This window comes from Larus michahellis, chromosome 14 (genome assembly GCF_964199755.1).
Source record: "Larus michahellis chromosome 14, bLarMic1.1, whole genome shotgun sequence".
Lineage (NCBI taxonomy): Eukaryota > Metazoa > Chordata > Aves > Charadriiformes > Laridae > Larus > Larus michahellis.
Window position 1 is genome coordinate 50,030 of NC_133909.1, and position 13,094 is coordinate 63,123.

Sequence of the window (13,094 nt, forward strand, 5' to 3'; positions counted from 1 at the left end):
AATGAAAGACGACTCTCTGGCAAAGCTGGTGCCCAATGCCTTTAATGAGACAATCAAAGGAAAATGGAAAAGACGAGAGCTTAAGCAATGCAGTTTGGAGGCTGAGCAAAGCTCAGAGAAGTGCTGCCATCTGAAGGAAAGTCCCCACGCCAGGGATGCTTCCTTTCCGATTCCTCTTCAAGGCTCTGGCAACCACGTATCACCTAGGCCTATCGCTGCAGAAGGAAAGAGGACGTATTTCATGGGGAGCGCAAGGTAAAGCAGAGCAAGAGGGGGAAAGAGAGAGGCTCCCTTGGGAAGAGACGGAAGGCCAGCGCCGGGCCCTTCCTCCAGGCAGAGGCGTGGGCGCTCGGCTCCTCGGCAGAGCATGGCCGCGCTCTCAGGGCTGGCTCCAGGGCTTTCCTCGAGGCTCCTGGTGCTTGACCATGGGCAGGCAGTCCACGGGCTTCAGCATAAGAGATTGCCCCGTGCCAGGGGCCCGCAGAGCCCACGGCCCAGACCGGACCACCCAAAGCCCCCCAGAGCCAGGGAGCCCCCAGAAGCGATGGGCACACTGCCAGCGCTGAGAGAGCTCCCCACGGCAGCCGACGCGGTGGATCCCACGGCTGTGCTCTGAGGGAAGGAGCTGAGGATTGGGCCCGGCAGCGTCACCACGACTGGCGAGGGCTGGATTGCAACGCTGGAGTCAGCGCACCGGGTGACGCAGGGCTCGTTGCAGCTGTTGGCAAGCGGGGTGGGGCCGCAGGCAGCTGGCAGGCACAGGCCGTAGCACGACATGTCTCACGGAGGGAGGCGACCCTGCAAGAGCAAGAGCGGGCAGAGGGCATTAGCTGTCGGGCCCCTTCAGAGCCCGGCTCGGCTTCTCCTACGACGGGCAGCGGCTGGGAGTTCAGTGGAGAGAGACTGGAGTTGGGGCACGAGTCAAGAAAGCTGTGTCCAGCTGGAGGGCCCGCAATGGTGCCCTCCTCTGATTTTGGCCAAACTCCACAATGCACACCCTCCTCTCCACCACCTGAGCCTCCCTGCTGCCTGGTCACACCCTGCTGTATCTGAAGACATCTTCTCTCACCCACCTGGGATGTGACAGGCACAGGGACCTGGGCTAACCTGGCCAGAGCTACTTGCAATAGCCCCACAAAATGCAAGGGTCCCACTCGGTAAACGTTGTCAAAGGCAGAAGCAATGGCACAGCCCAAGAGTTGATGGACCTGCAGTGTCTGCAGAGAGGGGGTTTCTGGGCATTTTGGTGGGCCTGCGGTGCTGTATTGGTTTGTAATTGCAGGGTGACCCAAGAGGGTGCGTCCAAACGCAGGGAAGCTGCCCCTGTCCAAGTCAACATCTTTTGCAGCCTATACCTCAGCTGGCCTTGCCACTCCCAGGCATGGAGGCCCCATGGAGGCGCTCTGCTGCCTCCGGTTGCTGCATTACCAATGCCCTGTTTCACATCCTAGACCGTTCCATGAGGACAAGGGAGGCACAATATATGCAGCCCTCTCCACAAAAACTGTCCTGCCAACCAAGGAGACAAGAGGCAAAATGAACTGAGACTTACCAACTCCGCAGAGCAGAGGAAGGCACAAGGAGAGGATAGAAGAGCTGGGAGTTGGGCACACTTTTAAACGGCGGCCCAGAGCCCCAGGGGAGCTGAAAAATGACACAAACATGAAGCGTGTTGAGAAACAGCAATCTTGGCTCCTCAAAGCCCTGACGGTAGATGAAAGACCTTCTTTGATGATGCCTCCTTTGCCTGAAATGCTTGGCTCCCTTTTCATCCTGGGTAGCACTGAAGGGATTTTATTGATAGCAATTACGTTTCTTCCCCAGACCAATGCTCGTTTGAGGTCTCATTCCAGTTGCTGGTGAAGCCTCCCAGCAGATTCAGGCCACGAGTAGGTGTTGTGCGCATTCTGCCGCTCCTGGGGAAGGTGGCTGCCGCTTACCTAGGACTTTGCCTGTGGGGCACGCGTGAAGGCCACTCAGAAGGGTCTCTCTTTGACGGGCTGAGGCCGACCCTGAGCAACAGCAGTGCCTGCAGGCTATGGAGCTGCGCAGAGACCAGCCCAGCCCAGCCAAGCCTCTGCAGAATGGCTGTTCCACTGAGGGACAGAGAATGGAGGAGACTCAGATCCCCGGGGTGATTGGAAGGTGATGGTCAAACAAGGTCCTCCTGCTGTCCGGAGAGAAACCCTGTTGTGTTCAGGGATGGGGACACAGAGGCCATTGCTGGAGTGGATCAGGCTGCTCGGTGACCGATCTCTGCTCCCCTTGCGCCTCAGTGATGCACACGCTTTCCAGGCATGCAAAACGAGCCCAGCAGTTCAGCTGTTGTCTTCAGTCGGGGAAGGCCAGAGCGTTTTCTTTGGGAACTGCGCAGCCCTTGCCTTGCCTGCCAGGACTTTGCTCGTTACTCTGCCAAGGAGAATCAATGGCTCAGCGTGGCCCTGCAGAGCGATGAAGGAGCCTGCTGACTCATGCCTGAAAGAGAGCCATGACCAAGTGGACCAGTTTGCTTTGGCGCAGTCTTCCCAAACAACACTCGTCTTTGCATCGTTGCCGGGGGCTCGTTCAGGTCACTGACCCAGAGGGTCTGGCTTCTTTTCCCTGGCTCAGGGACGAATTGGCACATTCAGGGCCCTTTAATTACAAAGTGTCACCAGCAGACCACCTTGGAGTCACCTGTGAGTCACCAGAAAGTGCTGAGGCACTATGAGAGACCTCATCGACACCGCGGTGCGAATCATCCATGCACTGGCATCAGGGGCTCTGGGGGAAATGGCTTCAGACGTGCAGAGGACCCTAGGCACAACTTCATGTCCGCATTCCTGCAGAAATGCAGCTTTTTGTACAGCGTTGTCATGGCTGTTAGCATCTTGCCCAACCACTTAGTGACTCCTTGAAATCCTGTCATGCTCCTTGGTGAAACAGCAGCCAAAGGAGGACAGCAGGGACGTGCCCTGACGTTCCCACTCCCAGACGTTTCTGGAGCACAGACCAAATTGAGGAAGGTTGCCACCTCTATGTGCGCAGGTCCTGGGGAGCCTGCTTTTTTGACGGACTGGTGTGACAGACCACCGGACATAGGCGGCAGCAACTGGTGCTGCCCTATGAGACACAGAGGAGACTGCCGGTCTGGAAAGTTTGGGGGCAGCTCAAAGGCCAGCCGCCTGTGACCAGCACTGAGAACCACCACTGACTGCCCAGGCTGCTTGGGAAGATGGGCCCCACTTTCACCCGGGTGGCCGTGCTGTTTGCGGGGAAGGGTCTTGGAAGGGGGATGTTGTCTTCTCCTGCAAGGGATCGATGGCTCTGCCTCTACTTCTGCCATCGTTTCCAGCAGGGCCATGCTCTGGGGCTGTTGTGCCATCCTGCCAGGACGGTCGACCCAGTGCCACGGCTCACAGCAGAAACGTGCTCGCTCCGTACAGGCAGAAACAGGTCCCAGGCGTCAGTATGGTGCCAGGGTGGGAGGCAGCCACCCATGCCTCTTTTCCAGGTGGAACTGGAAGTGCACTCACCGACAAAGCAGCCAGTGATGCTCCCTCCTGAAAGGCTCTGAGGCTCTGTGAGGAACCTGCAAGGCCCTCGACCCTCAGCGTGTCCTCAACTGAAGGGCAGGGAAGTGGCTGCCTCTGTCTTCCAACCCCCAAAGCCCCGAGATGTGGCCCTTTGAGACGTGGCCCAGCTCCGCAGAAGAGGCACGGGTTGCCCACAGCAATGTCTGCGCGGGAAGCTGCCAGCAGGAACCAGCCTCAAAGGGGAACTCCCCAAATGGGACGACCTGCCCTATGGCTGCCCTGTTCCCAGGCTGTGCTCTATGAGGGATGAGCGCTCTAACTACTCAGGTGCACCAGCAAATGCCAAAGGCCGCCGTGGGTAAGGAGAGAGGTTGAGTACAGCCTTGCTGCTCCTCCCTCTCTGCTCTCCCTTCTGGCAACTGAGGGGTGGTGCAAAGAGGAGCAGATGCCAGGACAGACACCCTGCTCCTCACGTAGCCTCCTTTGCCACCAGACAGGAGCAAGACACAGCCCCTCACAGCTCTGCTACAGCAGGCAGTGAGTAGCGTGGCTGGGTTGCTCTCCTCCTTGGCCTGCCATCCTGCCCCGCTGATGGATGTGGGAAGGCTGTGGAGGCATTCCTCTGGTGCACGAGGAGCCAGGCATTTGCTGTGCCTGAGCAAAGCTGAGGCAGGCCACATGCATCCGCCTGCCTCAGCAGGCGTGTGGTAACACCAGAGGGCAGGAAGGCTCTGCTTTGAACTGTAGCCACAAGAGGACATGTCCTTCCCAGGGCTGGCAAGGCAACCAAAAGGGAAAAGCTCCCTCAGCCAAATGCCTACGAGTTTACTCCTCCGCCACTTTGACCTTGCACCCTTGGGGCTGACTACCCGCTTTAAGAATGAGAATTGAAAGATTTCCATAGAACAAGACCCTTTTTTTTCCCCCCTTCCCCTTTTTACCTTTGTTTTGGGGCCACCTCGGAGCTACCTGGCACCTCTAGGAATGGTCCCAGTGCCCCCATCCCTTGACACCGAGGCGCTTCTCTCCATCTCACAGAGAGTCCTTCTTTGGCCTTTGCCTTCCAACCAGCTCCAGGGATCCGAGTCCCTTCCTTTTTGGTGTCCCTTGGCCGGACAGGCATCCAGCCGGGGCTGGGCTGATTACTGAGCCCTTCCACGGCCCTGCGGGGCCTTGTGTTTCTCAGGGTCAGCCTCAGCCATTCAGCAGGAGACCTGCTTGAGTGGCCTTCATCAGGAGTGCTCCGCAGATGCAGGCCTGACTGAGAGTGGTAGTCACGTTCCGCACCAAGGATGGGCACAACCCACACACAGGGCCTGAAGCCCGAAGCTACTGAAACCTTTTCCTGGGAACTGGCATGGCACTGCAGATGACCGTTGCTTTGAGGAGCCAGCACGTGAGGCATCACTGTGCTCTCAACCCAGTAGGGAAATGCAAGCCAGACCTCTCGGATGAGAGAGACAAGTTCTTCGTCTGTTGGCTGTGCTTTGCAAGCCTCAAATTGCTGTTTGTTAACGCGCTTCACAAAGAAGGCGTGTTCCAGGCCTCCTGAGGCGCTGGATCAGCATATAAAAAGCCCGTGCCACTCCAGGCCCTTCCATCCACAGCTCTTCCCTTGCTCTGCACGGTGAACTTGGTAAGTCTGAACTCCACTCCTCTTCCTGCCGGTAGGATTGCTGTCAGGGGGACCGCTTGCCTTCTGATACGTGGTTCAGGCTTGAAAATACACTGGGCTCCCCTCTTCTGGGAGGTGAGTTGGTGAGAGAAGAGGGAAGGCTTTTTTCCTTTCCGAGAGGGACTCAGTTGGGCTCTTCTATAGCAGTGGCTCTGCTGAAGTCTGAGGCTGGACCACCCGTACCAACTAACTGGTTCAACAGGTGCTTCGTCCGACTTCCATGGTGCAACGCCCTGCCTTGGTCACTCCTGGCACATAAAGAAAATTTGCAGGGAGATCTGGCCCTAACCAGGCGCTGCCCGTTGTAGGAGAAGCCGAGCCGGGCTCTGAAGGGGCCCGACAGCTAATGCCCTCTGCCCGCTCTTGCTCTTGCAGGGTCGCCTCCCTCCGTGAGACATGTCGTGCTACGGCCCATGCCTGCCAGCTGCCTGCGGCCCCACCCCGCTTGCCAACAGCTGCAACGAGCCCTGCGTCACCCGGTGCGCTGACTCCAGCGTTGCGATCCAGCCCTCGCCAGTCGTGGTGACGCTGCCGGGCCCAATCCTCAGCTCCTTCCCTCAGAGCACAGCCGTGGGATCCACCGCGTCGGCTGCCGTGGGGAGCTCTCTCAGCGCTGGCAGTGTGCCCATCGCTTCTGGGGGCTCCCTGGCTCTGGGGGGCTTTGGGTGGTCCGGTCTGGGCCGTGGGCTCTGCGGGCCCCTGGCACGGGGCAATCTCTTATGCTGAAGCCCGTGGACTGCCTGCCCATGATCAAGCACCAGGAGCCTCGAGGAAAGCCCTGGAGCCAGCCCTGAGAGCGCGGCCATGCTCTGCCGAGGAGCCGAGCGCCCACGCCTCTGCCTGGAGGAAGGGCCCGGCGCTGGCCTTCCGTCTCTTCCCAAGGGAGCCTCTCTCTTTCCCCCTCTTGCTCTGCTTTACCTTGCGCTCCCCATGAAATACGTCCTCTTTCCTTCTGCAGCGATAGGTCTAGGTGATACGTGGTTGCCAGAGCCTTGAAGAGGAATCGGAAAGGAAGCATCCCTGGCGTGGGGACTTTCCTTCAGATGGCAGCACTTCTCTGAGCTTTGCTCAGCCTCCAAACTGCATTGCTTAAGCTCTCGTCTTTTCCATTTTCCTTTGATTGTCTCATTAAAGGCATTGGGCACCAGCTTTGCCAGAGAGTCGTCTTTCATTCTCCCCTCTTCTCCAATACCAACCACCTGAGTATCCAAAAGAGTTCCTCCCTCGGTAGAACTACAGGTTCCTCCTGAATATTCATCGAATCATAGAATCACCCCTATTGGAAGGGACCGCAAAAGAGCATTTGGTCCAGTGTTCCGTGGGCAAGGGAGCCTAGACGAGATTACCTAGCACCGTGCCCAATTGCATCTTGGACACCTCTAGCCATAGGGACTCTACCATATCCCTGGGGAGACTGACGCAGCGCATGATCGTTCTCACTCTAAAAAATGTCTTTCCTACGTAAAGGTAAATCCTCTCCCGGTTGCTCTTTGTTCTCTCCACACGGTTCTTTGTGAAGAACTTCTGTCCTCTTTGTAGTGGCTTTTCAGTCCTGGAAAACTGTGATGAGGGCAGGGGAAGAGCATCACAGGACAGCACGAGAGCTGTATGAAGTTTAACAAAGACATAACCAAAGGGCCTGGTACAGGCTAGGTTGTATGTGGCTGAGGAGCTGCCTTGCTGAAAGGTACCTGGGGGTCCTGGTGGACAACAGCCTGAACGTACGTCAGCATTGCACCGCTGCAGGAGCAAAGGCAAATCAGATCCTGGTCTGCATCTGAAGGTCCATTACTACCAGAGGTAGAGAAATGATCACCCCATTCCACTCAGCGCTTGTCAGGCCACATGTGGAGAACTGTGTCCGGTTCTGGCCCCCACAATTTGAGAAAGACGCAGGCAGACTGGAGGAGGTCCAAAAGAGGGCCACAGAGATGATCAAAGGGCTGGAGAACCTGCCCTGTAAGGAAAGGCGGAGGGACTTCGGTGTTTTTGTTGTGAAGAGAAGGCTTGGGCAGGGAGGGCTCGTCACAGTTTTCCAGTGCAGCCTTTGGCGCTGTTTCCCACAGCATTCTCCTGGAGAAACTGGCTGCTCATGGCTTGGACGGGTCTGCTCTTCACTGGGTAAAAGACCTGGCCGGACGGCTGGGCTCAAAGGGTTGTGGTGAATGGACTTACATCCAGTTGGTGGCCGGTCCACCACCACCACCACCACCACCAGAACACCAGCTGTGTTCCCCACGGCCCAGTATTGGGGCCTGTTTTGTATAACACCTTCATGGCTGATCTGGTAAACTGCTGTGATGAGTGCAGGGGAAGAGCATCACGGGACAGCACGAGACTCAGCATGGGATGTTTTGGGGGAGGAACTAGAGGTGGGGGAAGGGAAGGCTCGGGGTGGTACTGGCAGGAAAAAACATGAGAAAACTAGAGGGAGATGTCATAACGTGTTTGTCCCTCAAGAACTGGTTGCTGTTCAGGATGCTTGCCTGGCCATGGCCTGCTTCTGATCAGCGCATCCTGTCTGGTCTTTGTCTTAAGTTCTGTTCTGAACTATTTGCCCTGGGGAGGGGCTCCCTATTCTGCGTGCACGTGTGTGTATGGAAGTCTATGGGGCAGCAACTGGAGTCACACCACAGGTCGACGTGGTTCCTGTCTCCTTGGTGACAGTCACTGGAGTGGGACCAGAGGTCATAGGGACTGTTTGTCTGGGGTGCCGGCACCTGGACAGACCAGGGCGAGTGGAAACAATGTACCAGCTTGTGGAGTGTGAGAAAGCGAGTGTGTATAATTGCTGTCGAGTATCAAGCCAGATGATGCAGCGAGTGGAGCACGCCCAGGGGAGAGCAAGGTAGGGAGAGCATATCCCAAGGAAGAGATATCCCAAGGAACTGTCCAGGGACTGGTAGAGGGAGGCGGGTGGCCAGAGAAGTAGAAGTGCAAGTGTGTGTAAGAGCAGGGAGATCGTGTGGGCACGAAGAGGCTCCAGCCAGCCCGCTGGATCGTCCCTGTCCCTCTGACCCCTGCCAAGTCGCTCCTGACCACCCGGGACAGCACATCCCTTTGTGGCATGGCTGGCTGCTGGCTACTCCTGCCTCCACACAGGTCTTCCCTGCAGATCCCCGCTTTGTCACAAAACTAGTTAAGGGCTTGGTGTGTCTGAAATATGAGGGGAGGCTGTGATAGCTGGGATTTTTCCCATACCTGGTGGAAGGGAATGAAGAGGGAGCACGACTCTTCTCTGTTGTACCAACTGGCAGTGCAAGAGGCAATGGGCACAAATTAAAACACACGAAATTCCATTTCAAGGCCAGAAACCCCTTGTTGAGCCTGCTGGAGCTGTTGGCTTGGACTACAGGATCTCAAGAGGTCCCTTCCAACTCCAACGATTCTGAGACTCTATGAACTGAGAAGGGCGATGTCTCCCATAAAAAAAGACGTTACTTGAAATGTTCTGTGGCAGAAAGTGGTTTACACGTATTTTGCTTTTTGTTCCTGTGGCTGCTTGAGCCTTACTGAAGTCAAGGTAGACAACATCCACTGCTCTTCCCTTCTTCACCAAGCTAGTCACCTCACTGTAGGAGGCTACCAGCTTGGTGAAGCATGACTTCTCCTCTGTCAATCCATGCTTACTACTCCCAAGCCAGCCCAGCCCACCTTCCTCGCTACCCGTGTTGGGAAACTGCTTCCAGGAGGTTTTGCTCCATCATCTTCCCAGGGACTGAGGAGAGGCTGATTGGCCTACTCTACCAGGCAGATCCCTGAACAGGCCAAAGTCTGCTCTCACAAAGCCCGGGGTAGCGAGCTTACTGTGCACCCTCCTCGCTGCCCTAAGGATCTCCACCACCACCACCTCACGGCCACTGCAGCCAAGGCTGCCCTTGAGCTTCACATTCCCTCCCCACCAGCCCCTCCTTGTTGGTGAGAACAAGGTCCAGCATGGCACCTCTCCTTGTTGGCTCCTCCATCACTTGGAGAAGGAAAATATCATCAAGGCATTCCAGGAATCTCCTGGATTGCTTATGCCCTGCTGTGTTGTCCCCCCAACAGATATCGGGCTGGGTGAAGTTCCCCATGAGGACCAGGGCTAGTGAACGTGTCTACAGAGGGCCTTGGTCTGCCCGAATGGATGGCCTGGAACAGACGCCCACTATAACATCACCCATAAGCTCTTGGTCGGCTCCTCATCCCTCCCCAGGTGGAGCTCCATGCAATCCAGCTGGTCATTGGCATAGCAGGGGACAACCCCTTCTCGTCTCCCCTCCCTGTCCTTCCTGAAGAGCCTGTATCCTTCCATTCCAACACACCACTCACAGAAGCCATCCCACCACGTCTCTGTGATGCCAATAAATTATAGCCCTGCAGGCGTGCTCGCGTCTCTAGCTCCTCTTGTTTGTTCCCCAGGCTGATATTTTGCGTATCAGCATGTTCCCCGTGCTGATGCTTTTGGATACTCAGGTGGTTGGTATTGGAGAAGAGGGGAGAATGAAAGACGACTCTCTGGCAAAGCTGGTGCCCAATGCCTTTAATGAGACAATCAAAGGAAAATGGAAAAGACGAGAGCTTAAGCAATGCAGTTTGGAGGCTGAGCAAAGCTCAGAGAAGTGCTGCCATCTGAAGGAAAGTCCCCACGCCAGGGATGCTTCCTTTCCGATTCCTCTTCAAGGCTCTGGCAACCACGTATCACCTAGGCCTATCGCTGCAGAAGGAAAGAGGACGTATTTCATGGGGAGCGCAAGGTAAAGCAGAGCAAGAGGGGGAAAGAGAGAGGCTCCCTTGGGAAGAGACGGAAGGCCAGCGCCGGGCCCTTCCTCCAGGCAGAGGCGTGGGCGCTCGGCTCCTCGGCAGAGCATGGCCGCGCTCTCAGGGCTGGCTCCAGGGCTTTCCTCGAGGCTCCTGGTGCTTGACCATGAGCAGGCAGTCCACGGGCTTCAGCATAAGAGATTGCCCCGTGCCAGGGGCCCGCAGAGCCCACGGCCCAGACCGGACCACCCAAAGCCCCTCAGAGCCAGGGAGCCCCCAGAAGCGATGGGCACACTGCCAGCGCTGAGAGAGCTCCCCACGGCAGCCGACGTGGTGGATCCCATGGCTGTGCTCTGAGGGAAGGAGCTGAGGATTGGGCCCGGCAGCGTCACCACGACTGGCGAGGGCTGGATCGCCAGATGGCTCTCTGGCAAAGCTGATGCCCAATGCCTTTAATGAGACAGTCAAAGGAAAATGGAAAAGATGAGAACTTGCCATCTTTTAAAAAACCATATGATGGTAAAAAAATAACACCAGCACTAACTTCCAATATCATGTATAGTGGATAAGGCTCATGTATACTGGTTCCTACACTTATTTGATACAATGTGGAGCTGAATTGAACAGCCCCTTGATACAACATTGAAAGCACAGTGTGACACATGTCCAATCTGAAGCACAGTAGCAAGGACTACTTCCTGATCTTCTAACCAAGACAGAAAAGGTTTATAAAAGAGATGGAAGAGAAAGGAAGAGGAGGTCAAGATGATCTTTTTTCATAGAGTTTGGCGAAAAAGAAAAAAAAATGGAGAGGTGCAGAGCACTGAAAACCTGAAAGAATGGAGACTTGGTTATACCATAGAAAAACACTATACTGCTAATCTACAGGTTTTCCAGAGGTGCTGGCAGGTTATGAGAGAGACTAGAATTTGAAAGCCATGAAAAAATTTTCAAGTCTCCTGCTGATAATAGTAGACAAAAAATACAATCTGACTGGTTATGACAAACTCTGCAGAGTGAGAAATTCTATTTCCTTAAATCCATGAGAGGGACTCTGTGAGCAAAAAATCCTTCATGGACACCAGGCCTTATAACCAGCCAAAGTCTGTGCAGGGAACCATGACAGTGACTGAGACAATTCCAGGGCAAGGATGCTGTCTGGTCATATTAGAGTGTGAGAAACATAGTGTCTTGCTCTAGTGTGCAGATTTCTGCAGATAGGATATAAGACTCCTTGTGCTCAGCTGCAACTAGGCAGAGGAATGAAGGTTAAAGTACAATGATTATTTTCAAGGAGCGTAAAACATAATTGATATGCAACTGTTATAAATGGGATAATTGTTGGGTAATTTTGAGGTGCAGAGTCTTGGTAGTGCACTCACTAATCATATCAGTAACACCTTATCAAGCTGAGATTGCCTAGGTAACCATCTCAGAACTACATAATTTGGATATGGATGTGACAGAACTGGGACCAATGAGCAAATTATGGATTGTTTCTTTGGAAGGAGTTTGGGAAGAGAAAGGGAGATAGAATGGCTACAGAAAGGTCTATTCAGAAGTAGAAAAAAAATGGAGAATAGCGTATGAAATCAGGTAAAGAGAAAAGATGAGACCTTCCAACAGCAGGAGTGCAGAAGTCTATGAATAGTAATGAAGCAGCCTGCAGATCCAAGACCACCAGGAAACCAGAGGGAAACCCATTGGTCAGACTGATAGAGTCTCCCTCAGGAGAAAGGAGGATAGATTGACCATATGCTTGTACGTCGCTATTACTGAGGTGAACCCCAACTTCCCTTCTAGCTTTTTATCAGGATGGTTACCTCTAAGAGTACGTAGGAAGAAACATACCTGTATACTGTGGCACACCACTGCTGTGGATGTGTGAGAAGAGAACACAAAATAAATAATTGCATGGACTGAGGAGTGTTTTTGACCTTTAGCAGGCAGTGTGTTTGACCTGAACTAGATGTTCTGTTGACACTGTGTTTCTGGTTCATAGATTTCTGGTTCTTGCTTTGTGGTCCCAGGACTTTCCAAAGACCAGTTTTTTTAATCTGGAATTGTTAAGATTAACTTTTTTTTTACATTGAGAGTGGAAACTCTGCTTCTCCCTGGACCAAACACTGTGTTAACTGCTTTTTCAGGCTAGAATTCCTGTGCTTTCCAAGGCTTGAAAATATTCAGAGTAGTATTACGAATATATGATGGGCTAATCATGCAAGTCAACAACAGGTCTATGAATAGTGGGGACCATTCACAGATGCTTGTGACATAGGTATAAACACAGGAACTCTAGCAAATGCCAAAAGTATCTTTAAGTAGAAACTGTACTGTCGGTATGCTCAGTGATATCAAAGCTACCAAAAGAAAATACAAGGAGAATCAATAAAATAAGAATGGAACGAAAAAGTAATAATGTCTGAGGAAAAAAAAGAAAAAGGTAAAATCCATCTAACTGAAAATAATGCAGTCATAGTAAATTCCCTACAATTTGACGTGGTTGAGACAAATGGTGAAACACAGGACTCGCCACAGCCTATGTGTTCCTTTATCAGGAGCATAAGAAGTACAGAATTAAAACACTTCACCTGGTTACTGCTAGTATTAAAAATTTCTCTGAGTTTGAGTGCTAGAGACACATATCCTCTCAAAGTATGTGAAAATCCATATCCCTTTCCACTTCTACTCAAAGGGAGAATTGTTTTCCTAGATGTTAGGCAGCCGCTGGTTAAAATAAAGAGCTATGCTGTGGATGAGAATATGCCCATGCTTAGGGACTTCACAACCCACAGAAATGATAGCTGTAAAGCTAGAATCATCTTTTGGGGGCAGACGTGGATTTGAAATCTTGGTTACTTCTTCCTGCCCCTATCATTGTTTCTCCGTTAAACTCTGTTAAACCCTTGTTTCCTCCAAGAAACAAAGAAAACTGAACAAAGCCACAAACTAAACACCCACCCACCCAATGCTATGTCCAGCACTTCTGAACGATGTGAAATGTAAGTAATGTAGATGTATGTAAATGCATGTTCATGCTCTCAAACAGCATTTCTGTGAATTAAGCCCTAGATCTCTGTCAAGTTTCAGGTTAGGACACACACTGTTCAGCTCTGGTGTCATCTGGGACAGGTCCTGGAGCTCAGCTCTGGACACAAGGGTTG